Consider the following 11,335-nt stretch of genomic DNA (forward strand, 5'->3'; position numbering starts at 1 on the left):
TGAAACGTCCCCTTAGGAAAATTATGAATGAATGCGCTGGTAAACCTACGTTATTTGATACAGAGACAGCTGAGTAAAACTGAACGTACTCAGACAGTTCTCTCTTTACTTATTCTGATCATCACTCAACTGACACACAATTTTCTTTAGCGCAACGCAATCTGACTTTCAATAATCCCTACAAAAGAATGGCCCTGGCTAACAATAACCTATACCTTTCATGAATCACTTACCTCGTATAAATCTTCGTTACTCTAACTACTGCAATACAGCAAGCGCCAATACTGCCAGCTAAATTAAAGATTCTAACTACTGAAGGCACTAACTACTGATAGGCATAGTTTGCAAATGAAAGATTTTGATAGAGAACAAACAATGTATTTACCTTAATAATGTTCATATCATATATCCAAGTGCCCAACGCTACGCGCTGTTCACATCCAACTGCCCAACACTACAATAGCGAATATTCCAACAATGCCAATCAGCCACAGATTGCACACAGCACAGTCAGTGATTTTCATACAGAGCGCTATGTGGCGTTACCAACATAAAAACCTAAACAGCCTACTTACAGTGCTTGTTAAGACAACAGACAAAATTGGAAAAAAAGAAGTTTTGCGTAGCATATACTTGTGCTTCTCATTCCTATAGCGATCAATTCAACATCGTCTGCCGACTGCCAGATACACGTTCCAAATCTACCGATACCGGTATTTTAATGCTGGCCCCTGTTCGGACCAGAACCGAGGTGGAATCTTCCTACACGTCGGTCAGGGACCTGGAGATGGCGTAGTGAATCGCCGAAACTGCTGTTGTGGTCTTCAGTCCTTAGACTGGTTTGATGCAATTCTCCAAGCTGCTATATCCTGTGCAAGCTTCTTCATCTCCCAGTACCTACTGCAACCTACATCCTTCTGTATCTGCATAATATATTAATCTCTTGGTCTGCCTCTCCGATTTTTACCTTCCACGCTGCCCTCCAGTACTACATTGGTGATCCCTTCATGCCTCAGAACATGTCCTACCAACCGATCGCTTCTTCTAGTCAGGTTGTGCCACAAGCTCTTCTTCTCCCCAATTCTATTCAATACCTCCTCATTAGTTGTGTGATCAATCCATCTAATCTTCAGCATTATTCTGTAGCACCACATTTCGAAAGCTTCTATTCTCTTCTTGTCTAAACTATTTATCGTCCACGTTTCAGTTCCATACATGGCTACACTCCATACAAATACTTTCAGAAACGACTTCCTGACATTTAAATCTATACTCGATGTTAACAAATTTCTCTTCTTCAGAAACGCTTTCCTTGCCATTACCAGTCTACATTTTATATCCTCTCTACTTCGACCATCATCAGTTACTTTGCTCCCCAAATAGCAAAACTGCCTTACTACTTTAAGTGTCTCATTTCCTAATCTAGTTCCCTCAGTATCACCCGACTTAATTCGACTACATTCCATTATCCTCGTTTTGCTTTTGTTGATGTTCATCTTATATCCTCCTTTCAAGACACTATCCATTCCGTTCAGGTGCTCCTCCAGGTCCTTTGCTGTCTCTGACAGAATTACAATGTCATCGGCGAACCTCAAAGTTTTTATTTCTTCTCCATGGATTTTAATACCTACTCCGAACTTTTCTTTTGTTTCCTTTACTTCTTGCTCAATATACAGATTGGATAACATCGGGGAGAGGCTACAACCCTGTCTCACTCCCCTCCCAACCACTGCTTCCCTTTCATGTTCCTCGACTCATATAACTGCCACCTGGTTTCTGTACAATTTGTGAATAGCCTTTCGCTCCCTGTATTTTACCCCTGCCACCTTCGGAAACTGGTAGCCAAATAAAATAAGTTTGGAAATTAGACGGCTGAAAGGTGTTTGTTTTGACACCTTGTAGTGAACAGCCGGGTTCCGCGACACAAGTCTTACTGCATCCTAAACGCACGCCACAGTGGGTCGTGTAAATACTGCGCATTAAATGGAAACAGTAACTTTGGCTATCACCGAGAAGCACCCCACAATAGGAGGAGTTACGCCGAGAAAACCTGAGAGGTCACGAGCAGCGAGATGGTTGAATCCTGTCTGCACGCTTCACTGCGTTGCTCGCACGAGCCGCCAAATGTTATCTGGCAGCCAGGGGGCGTGCAGCCACTCGAGGTGGCAGGCAGCGAGTGGGCTCTGGGCTGAGTCTGCAGATAATGGACGCCGGCAGGGCAGGCTCCGGCCGCACGTGCCGGCGCCGCCTTCTGGGAAGCGGCCGCGGGCTCCGGCCGAGGTGGGGCGCAGCGCCGCTCGCCACCGCAGTCTCTGATATCGCCTGCCACCTGCCGTTACCGTGCCACTGCCTCAGTGCTGCAGCAGCCACATCACGGCAGTACTGCCTTCCTAACCTGCAAGAGCATCATTTCCAGAGCTGACTTGTTTTTACCCTTTTTTCCTACCACTGTCTCCGCCCTCCCCCCTCCCAAGCACGCCGCTGACCGGTTACTGGCTGCACAATGAGAGTTAATGTTCCACTAGCCGGGTGGGGAGTACATAACGTAGTCGGTTCCATCAACTGTCGATATATCGCATTGCTTAGAGAGCACGAATATTAGAGACCCTTCGGTACAGTAACGGAGCGCTGTTCTTCACGAAGAAACAATGCCTTTAAGCTCTTCAAGCGTGGATCTAGGGCTCAGTTCTGGGCTCTGAACCTCTCATTGGATGTAACTTGCCGTCAGCCTCACTTTTAACGTACCGCATATACCAAAGTTTTAAAAATAACGATTTTTTAACTCAGTTTTCCGTCAGTGCTTGCCAGAACGTGATAATAATATTGAAAAGGATAATACTTGCTACTGTTCTGCAGCGTTATATTTATTTGATCACGAACAGGCTTTAGAATTCTCAGGCCTATGCAAACACGTTGTTATTTTTGTATCTTATGTACAAATAATACCTGTGTAAGTCGCACCTCATGTTTAATCTGTGTTCGCGACAATCAGGTGCCACCTCAAGACGGCTGGTTCGTGAGCAAATACATATAATTTTGCAGAACATTAGGAAGTGATATCCTTTCCAATAGTAATAACAATTTGTTATTATTATTTCTTTCCTTTCTCAGACGTTATGTCTGGTTCAAAATGGAAAGTGACGCGAACCTTGATCAAGCGTGACTTCCTTTTAACTGTACGGTGTATGTTACATTGCATTTAGGAACTTTCGGGTAATTGAACATGTATCAATAATTACAGATTTCTGTAGTTGTATATATACGTTTGGATGTAGCTGTATTGCGTTGATGTACTGGTGGATATTGTGTGGTATGACTCCTGTAGTTGATAGTATAATTGGTATAATGTCAACTTTAACCTGATGCCACATGCCCTTGACTTCCTCAGCCAGTTGGAGGTATTTTTCAATTATTTTCTCCTGTTATCTTTTGTATATCTGTTGTATTGGGTATGGATATTTCGATTAGTTGTGTTAATTTCTTCTTTTTATTGGTGAGTATGATGTCAGGTTTGTTATGTTGTGTTGTTTCATCTATTATAATGGCTCTGTTCCAGTATAATTTGTATTCATCACTCTCCAGTACATTTTGTGGTGCATACTTGTATGTGGGAACGTGTTGTTGTATTAGTTTGTGTTGTATGGCAAGTTGTTGATGTATTATTTTTGCTACATTGTCATGTCTTCTGGGGTATTCTGTATTTGCTAGTATTGTACATCCGCTTGTGATGTGATCTACTGTTTCTATTTGTTGTTTGCAAAGTCTGCATTTATCTGTTGTGGTATTGGGATCTTTAATAATATGCTTGCTGTAATATCTGGTGTTTATTGTTTGATCCTGTATTTCAATCATGTTATATATTGCCTTTTCTTAGCCATGTGTTGGATGCGTCTTGATCGATGTGTGGCTGTGTTAGATGATACGGGTGCTTGCCATGTAGTGTTTTCTTTTTCCAATTTACTTTCTTCGTATCTGTTAATGTTATGTGATCTAAAGGGTTGTAGAAGTGGTTATGAAATTGCAATGGTGTAGCCGATGTATTTATATGAGTGATTGCTTTGTGTATTTTGCTAGTTTCTGCTCGTTCTATGAAGTATTTTCGTAAATTATCTACCTGTCCATAATGTAGGTTTTTATTATTTATTTATTTTTTATTTATTATTATTATTATTATTATTATTATTATAACATCTTGATTAATTTCAAATGGCTCTAAGCACTATGGGACTTCACATCTGAGGTCATCAGTCCCCTAGACTTACAACTACATAACCTAACCAACCTAAGGACATCACACACAGCCATGCCCGAGGCAGGATTCGAACCTGCGACCGTAGCAACAGCCTGGTTCCAGACTGAAGCGCCTAGAACCGCTCGGCCACCCCGGCCCTGATTAATTTCAGTGCTTAATATGTCGCATCATCGTACGTCCAGTCAGATAAAAGTGTAATATGAGAAGAATTTGTCCTAAAATTTGAGAAGTTTCTGTGGCACTGACTATTTTTATTCAGAACTGTAATAACAACAAACTTTGACAACTTCACAATTCATACGGTAAAAAATTGAAGTGTGCACTGACTGTTTAAGTATTTCACTTAGCTCTAAGAGAATGAACACAGTATCTTCCTTTCATTCCCATCTACGTTTAGCAAAGTCAGTCTTAACGTAGTTTTTTCTTAGTGGAGTACCTTTTCCCTCCTGTCCTGTCTTCCCTCCCTGTATTTTGCAGTTTCCACTCACGAACCTTATCACATTTGTTTTTTTGGCAGAAGACATGGTTGGTCAGTGACTGGGGGTCTTTCTCCTGGTTGGACTGCTTTCTTTTGCCAGTGCGGCCGCAAAGCAATCCCGGTGAACTGACCCTCAGGAACGAAACTGGAAAGTATTCTGTGTTAAAAGGCGTTTCCGACTTTTTTTTTTTTTTTGTTTTTTTTTGTTTTTAGAAACCCCTTCCATCTTCGAGACGTAAAAGTAATCACAGATACGCTGGAGGACTCCACAGGAAGTGTACTGCACCCAAAAAAAACAGACAGCTTACAAACTTCTCGTTTGGCATGTACTTGAACATTGGTCCTCAATATGGGATCCTTATCGATCAGGACGTACAGAGGAAATAGGAAAGATCCAAGGAAGAGCAGCACGTTTCGTTACAGGTCCATTTAGCATGCTCAACCAACTTAACTGGCAGACGCTACAAGAGGGGCGCTCTGCTTCGCTGTGTGGTTCACCATTAAAATGCCGAGAGCGTACTTTTCTACGTCTACATCTACAGCTATACTCAACAATCCGTCCTAGAGTGTGTGGCAGAGGGTACTTCATGTGTCACTGCCACTTTCCCCTTCTCCTCTTACAGCTTAGATTTGTTTATGTTGATGGTCAATCGCCACTCCCTGCACCAAGAAGAAGAACAATTGCTGATGAGTCTCCGTGTGAGCTCGATTCTCTCTCATTTTATCTTCGTGGTCTTTTCGTGATTAGACGTGGAAGGAAGCAATGTACTGGTTGACTCTTCTACGAATTAAAGCTCTCGAAACTTCAACATTAGACCATAACGTGATGTAGAACGCCTCTCTTGCACTGTCTGCCACTAGAGTTGAATGAGCATCTCCGTGACGCTTTCGCGCTTGCTATATGAACCCTGTAACGAAGCGTGCTGCTTTTCTTTGGATCTTCTCTATTTCTTCTATCAGTCCTATCTAGAACGGATCTCCGACTGTAGAGCAGTAATCAAGTATTAGTCGAACGAGTGTTTTGTAAGCTATTTCCTTTGATGATGGACTAAATTCCGTCAGAATTCTTCCAGTTAATCTCATTGTGCTATCTACTTCCCCCGCGACTGATTTTATGTCGTAATTCCATTTCAAATTGCTCCGTACGCATAATCCTAGACAGTTTATGGAACAAAATGCTTGCAGTGATTGTGCTGTAATTGCTTAATCATCCAGTAATGAGTCTTTCTGCCTATTTAATCGCAATACGTTAGATTTGTTTATGTTGACTGTCACTCTCTGCAGGTCTTTCTGCATTTCGCTACAGTTTTCTAGCGTCACGACGTCTCGTGTTCAACAGCATCATCCGCGAAAAGCCTCATGGAACTTCTGAAATCATCTACTGCGTCATTTGAATATATTGTGGAAAGTAACGGTCTTGTAACACTCCATTGGGGCATGCCTGAAGTTACTTTAACTTCTGAAGATTTCTCTCCATTGAGAATCACATGCTGTGTATTCTGTTTGGTAGAAACTCTTCAATCCAGTCACACTGTTGTGTGATAATTCACACACACGTATTTTTTTCGTTAGGCGCCCGCGCGGAACTGTATCGAATGACTTTCGGAAGTCAAGGAACACGGGATCTACCCGGGCAGCTTTATCTATTGCTCCCTGTGTCTCGTGGACGAACAGAGCGAGCCGGGTTTTTAGAGGAGTCACCAAATACGTTGGTTCGTTAACTGTACAGCTCGCGAAAGGACCGTGAAGATAAGATAGGAGAGATTCGGGGTCACACGGTGGCTTATTATCAGTCATTTTTCTCGCGCATTTTTCGCAACTCGAACAGGGAAGGGGAAACTGACGATGATACATGAAGTACCCTCCGCCACACATCATAAGGTAGCTTACGGAGCGTAGACGTAGATGCAGAGACACCTAATTCTCACAATACTGTATTTTCCGAAACTTAGCTGAAAGTTGCGAAATTAAACGGTATTAAACGGTTTTAGTAAAATATTGTTCGGGGGTTCATGACCCTACGACAGCTCCCCTCCTCCCTCCCCCGCCACCCTCTGCCCAAGACTTCTGTTACAGTAGATCGAGGGAAGATGGATAAGACCTAGGGAAAGGTCTCTGTAATAAAGAAAATATGTAGAATTTAGTATGTTATCTCCATCTGGGCACAGATTCTGAGGAGCACTCAGAGTGTTCGCATTCCCTGCAGACCGCATCTGCCTCGTACTTTCGTACACAGTTATGAGAATGCAATGAGCGCTCGGAGAAAACGTGCTGTAACAGGCTCGAAGAGAGGAAATTACAGTGGACTTGGTTATGTAATTTATTGTCTCGCCGAGTTATTCTACACAACCTTTACCTGGGCGGCAGTAGCTCCCAGCGGCGCCGGAACCGAAGCGGAACAAATTACTTCCCAAGAATGGATGCCGGTAAGTATTTAACTTTGTCTGGAGGCCCGCGGAACTGGACTTTACGAGGCGAATTACCCCTGACACGTTTCCTCTATTCCTCACCCATTCGAGCGCCGACGCCGCATTCTTCCTGTCTCTGGCAGTCAGACACGCATGCTCACGGCGGCTGTACACGTAACATTCCTCTTCCGCGACCGAGCGCTGTTTGGGAGCTGATTGCGAGTCAGAACAGAATTATGCGGAACAAAAAGCGCCGGCCGCAGCCGTGACTGGCGCCAGCCGACCACGCACGCGGCGCGTCTATTTGTGGCGGGCCGAGTTATTATTCCCCCGACAGCATCCTCGCCAGCTCTGCCCGCCGGTGTAACGCCCACGCCGAGGGAACAGCGGTCGCGGGGCAGCCAGTTACGCCCATCCACCGACGAAATAACACGGCAGGTTCCCACCGGCGAAGGTGCCGGCCGCGCGTTGCATAACGAGAGGCGCGCACGCGCGTGCTAATCCCGCGACCCTCACTTGGGCCGCTTTCCGCGCGAAGACCGTCCGACATCTGCCTTAATGCGCCTCGAAAATGTAATAGGAGCGGCGTAACGAAACTGACGCTTAATAACTCGCGGAATACTTAAGGCTCCTGACTGGCAGCCACGTAATTTTGTAGAAAACGCGTCCGTCTGTATACTGCAACCACGTGCCCTTTCTAAATATTCTCTCCCAAACGTGACCGTAGATTCACACTGTAATCTGATATGACAGATGTTGTTAATTTCTTTGAAATATTTTTCCCTTCTCCTTTCGTCACAGTTTCTTCCTACCTCTCTGCACGACGTACGGCGATAATGTCATTCGTATTAGGCGCAGTTCTAATTGAAAGAAAACAGCCCTTGGTCTCTATTTTTAACGAATTAACCGGGTTTCGACTCTGCTGGGAGTGTCATGGTTCAAATGGCTCTGAGTACTATGGGACTTAATATCTGTAGCCATGAGTCCCCTAGAACTTAGAACTACTTAAATCTCACTAACCTAAGGACACCACACACATCCATGCACGAGGCAGGATTCGAACCTGCGACCGTAGCGGTCACGCTGTTCCAGACTGAAGCGCCTAGAACTGCACGGCCACACCGGCCGGCAGGAGTGTCTTCCTCAGAATTTAAATCAAAGAATGGCATATGACATGGTCACAGAATTATGACTAAAAACGTATGATACAGAGTATAAATACAGAATCATAGTGAAAGATTGATGATTCTGTATCATACGTTTTTAGTCATAATTCTATGACCATGTTATAGACCATTCTTTGATTTAAATTCTGAGGAAGGCACTCCTAGCAGTGTCGAAACCCGGTTAATTCGTTAAAAATAGTGACCGAGGGCTGTTTTCTTTCAATTATAACTATTCACGGTCTCTGAACGTGCAGCCATGTACAAAAAAAAAAGGCGCAGTTCTCACTGAGGTGATATGATATGATGATATGCAATACGACACGTTGCAATAAGGGTCGCGCGACGCGACGGTTAAGGGTGCGACGCTCGTTTTCCCACAGGAGCGATGCGACAAGCAACAAGGCGCAGCAGGTGGCAATAAACATGCGTGGGGCGCATCGGTACCAGCCTCGTAGCGGACAACTTCTAAATGTGTCAAAAATCCTTTACAGTATTCGCATTACAATAAAAGTAAGTAGGCAAGAAAGAGAAAAAATATGATTCAAATGCCTCTAAGCACTATGGGACTTAACATCTGAGGTCATCAGTCCCCTAGACTTAAAACTACTTCAACTTAAATAACCTAAGGATATCGCACACATCCATGCCCGAGGCAGGATTCGAACCTGCGACCGCAGCAGCCGCGTGGTTCCGGACTGAAGCTCCTAGAACCGCTAGACCACAGCGGACGACAAGAGAGAGAACAAAAGTGTATTAGTGACAAGTAATAACAGCATTGATGCCTGTCTGTGTAACGTAATATTAAGACAACAGTTTTTAATGCATCAGAAGCCAAAATGCCGTAACGAATATTTTGATATGTGCTAGAAGATGGTGCATGTATACACTATCCAGTCAAAAGTATCGAGGCACCTGCTAGCGGACATCAGCTGGACAGTATCCACCCTTCGCCTTTATGGGGGCTTGAGCTCTCCTGGGTACAGTTCCGATGATACCTGAATGACTGTGGAGGTTTGACAGCCCATTCTCCAGGCATCAGCCAGACCCAAACCCGTCGATCGGACTGCCACAGGATGTAGCGTGATTCACGACTCCAAATCACTCGTTTCCAGTCACCTACCGTCCAGTGGCGTTGCTCTTTCCTCCACCTCAAGCGTGTGTGGCTCATAAGTTGCTACTCAACCATTCTACCCCATTCTTTTTAACCCCCTACGGACACTCATTGTTCTAACCCGGCTGCTGTTAGCACTTTGAAACTCACGAATAATTCCTTTCGCTGATGTCATGCGAACTTTCACAGTCGGCCTGCCCTGTGCTCTACTGTCCCTATCTGTCAGTATATGAAGTCTGCCTGATCTCAGCTTAGGTATAGTCGTTACGTCGCGTTTCAACTCCACAATCAAATCAACGAAAGTCGACTTGGGCGGCTTTAGGATGGTTGCAGTGAACGTGATGAATTTGTTCCTCAGGTGATATCGAGTGACTAGTCCATTTTCGAAGTCACTGAACTCTCCTGATCGACCCATTCTGCTGTAACCTCTGCTCTACTGACAACACGTCCGCCCCCGGTAGCTGAGTGGTCAGCGCGAGAGAATGTGAATCCTAAGAGCCTGGGTTTCATTCCCGGCTGGGTCGGAGCTTTTTCTCCGCTGAGGGACTGGGTGTTGCGTTGTCCTAATCGTCATCATTTCATCCCCAACGACGCGCAAGTCGCCAAAGTGGCGTCAAATCGAAAGACTTGCACCCGGCGAACGGTCTACCCGACGGGAGGCCCTAGTCACACGACATTTACATTTAATAACAACACAATACTCCTCTTTCGTTATATAGTGCCAGGTGCGCCTGTCATGACATGTAGTGGCCAATCCCGCATTACACAGGGGCGTCCGGATGCTTTCGAAAAGATAGTGAAAGATCGAAACTAGTATGAATTCAATAAAATTTTGAGAGCATTTGACGGATTCAGATCATGTATCCTAAGGAAGTATAGTTCTATTAAGGAGGAGATCCCATACACAGTTCATTCGATAATTCTAAACTACTGTTCCCTCAGCTAGGAATGATTACCGAGCTTGAGTAAAAGATAGGTTCTGAGGAAAGCTACACTACTGACCATTAAAATTGCTACACCAAGAAGAAATGCAGATGATAAACGGGTATTCATTGGACAAATATATTATATTAGAACTGATATGTGATTACATTTTACATTTTCATTCAACTTGGGTGCATAGATACTCAGAAATCAGTACCCATAACAACCACCTCTGGCCGTAATAACGGCCTTGATACACCTGGGCATTGAGTCAAACAGAGCTTGGATAGCGTGTACAGGTACAGCTCCCCATGCAGCTTCAACACGATACTGCAGTTCATCAAGAGTAGTGACTGCCGTATTGTGACGAGCCAGTTGTTCGGCCACCATTGACCAGACTTTTCAGTTGGTGAGAGATCTGGAGAATGTGCTGGCCAGGGCAGCAGTCGATCATTTTCGGTATCCAGAAAGGCCCGTACAGGACGTGCACCATGCGATCATGCATTATCCTGCTGAAATGTAGGGTTTCGCGGGAATCGAATGAAGGGTAGAGCCACGGGTCGTAACACATCTGAAATGTAACGTCCACTGTTCAAAGTGCCGTCAATGCGAGCAAGAGGTGATATGCCAGTATGGCGATGATGAATACACGCTTCCAATGTGCGTTCACCGCGATGTTGCCAAACAAGGATGCGACCATCATGATGCTGTAAACAGAACCTGGATTCATCCGAAAAAATAACGTTTTTCCACTCGTGCACCCAGGTTCGTCGTTGAGTACACCATCGCAGGCGCTCCTGTCTGTGGTGCAGCGTCAAGGGTAACCGCCGCCATAGTCTCCGAGCTGATAGTCCATGCTGCTGCAAACGTCGTCGAACTGCTCGTGCACATGGTTGTTGTCTTGCAAACATCCTCATATGTTGATTAAGGGATCGAGACGTGGCTGCACGATCCGTTACAGCCATGCGGATAAGATGCCTGTCATCTCGACTGCTA

The sequence above is a fragment of the Schistocerca piceifrons genome, chromosome 2 (genome assembly GCF_021461385.2).
Source record: "Schistocerca piceifrons isolate TAMUIC-IGC-003096 chromosome 2, iqSchPice1.1, whole genome shotgun sequence".
Taxonomy (NCBI): domain Eukaryota; kingdom Metazoa; phylum Arthropoda; class Insecta; order Orthoptera; family Acrididae; genus Schistocerca; species Schistocerca piceifrons.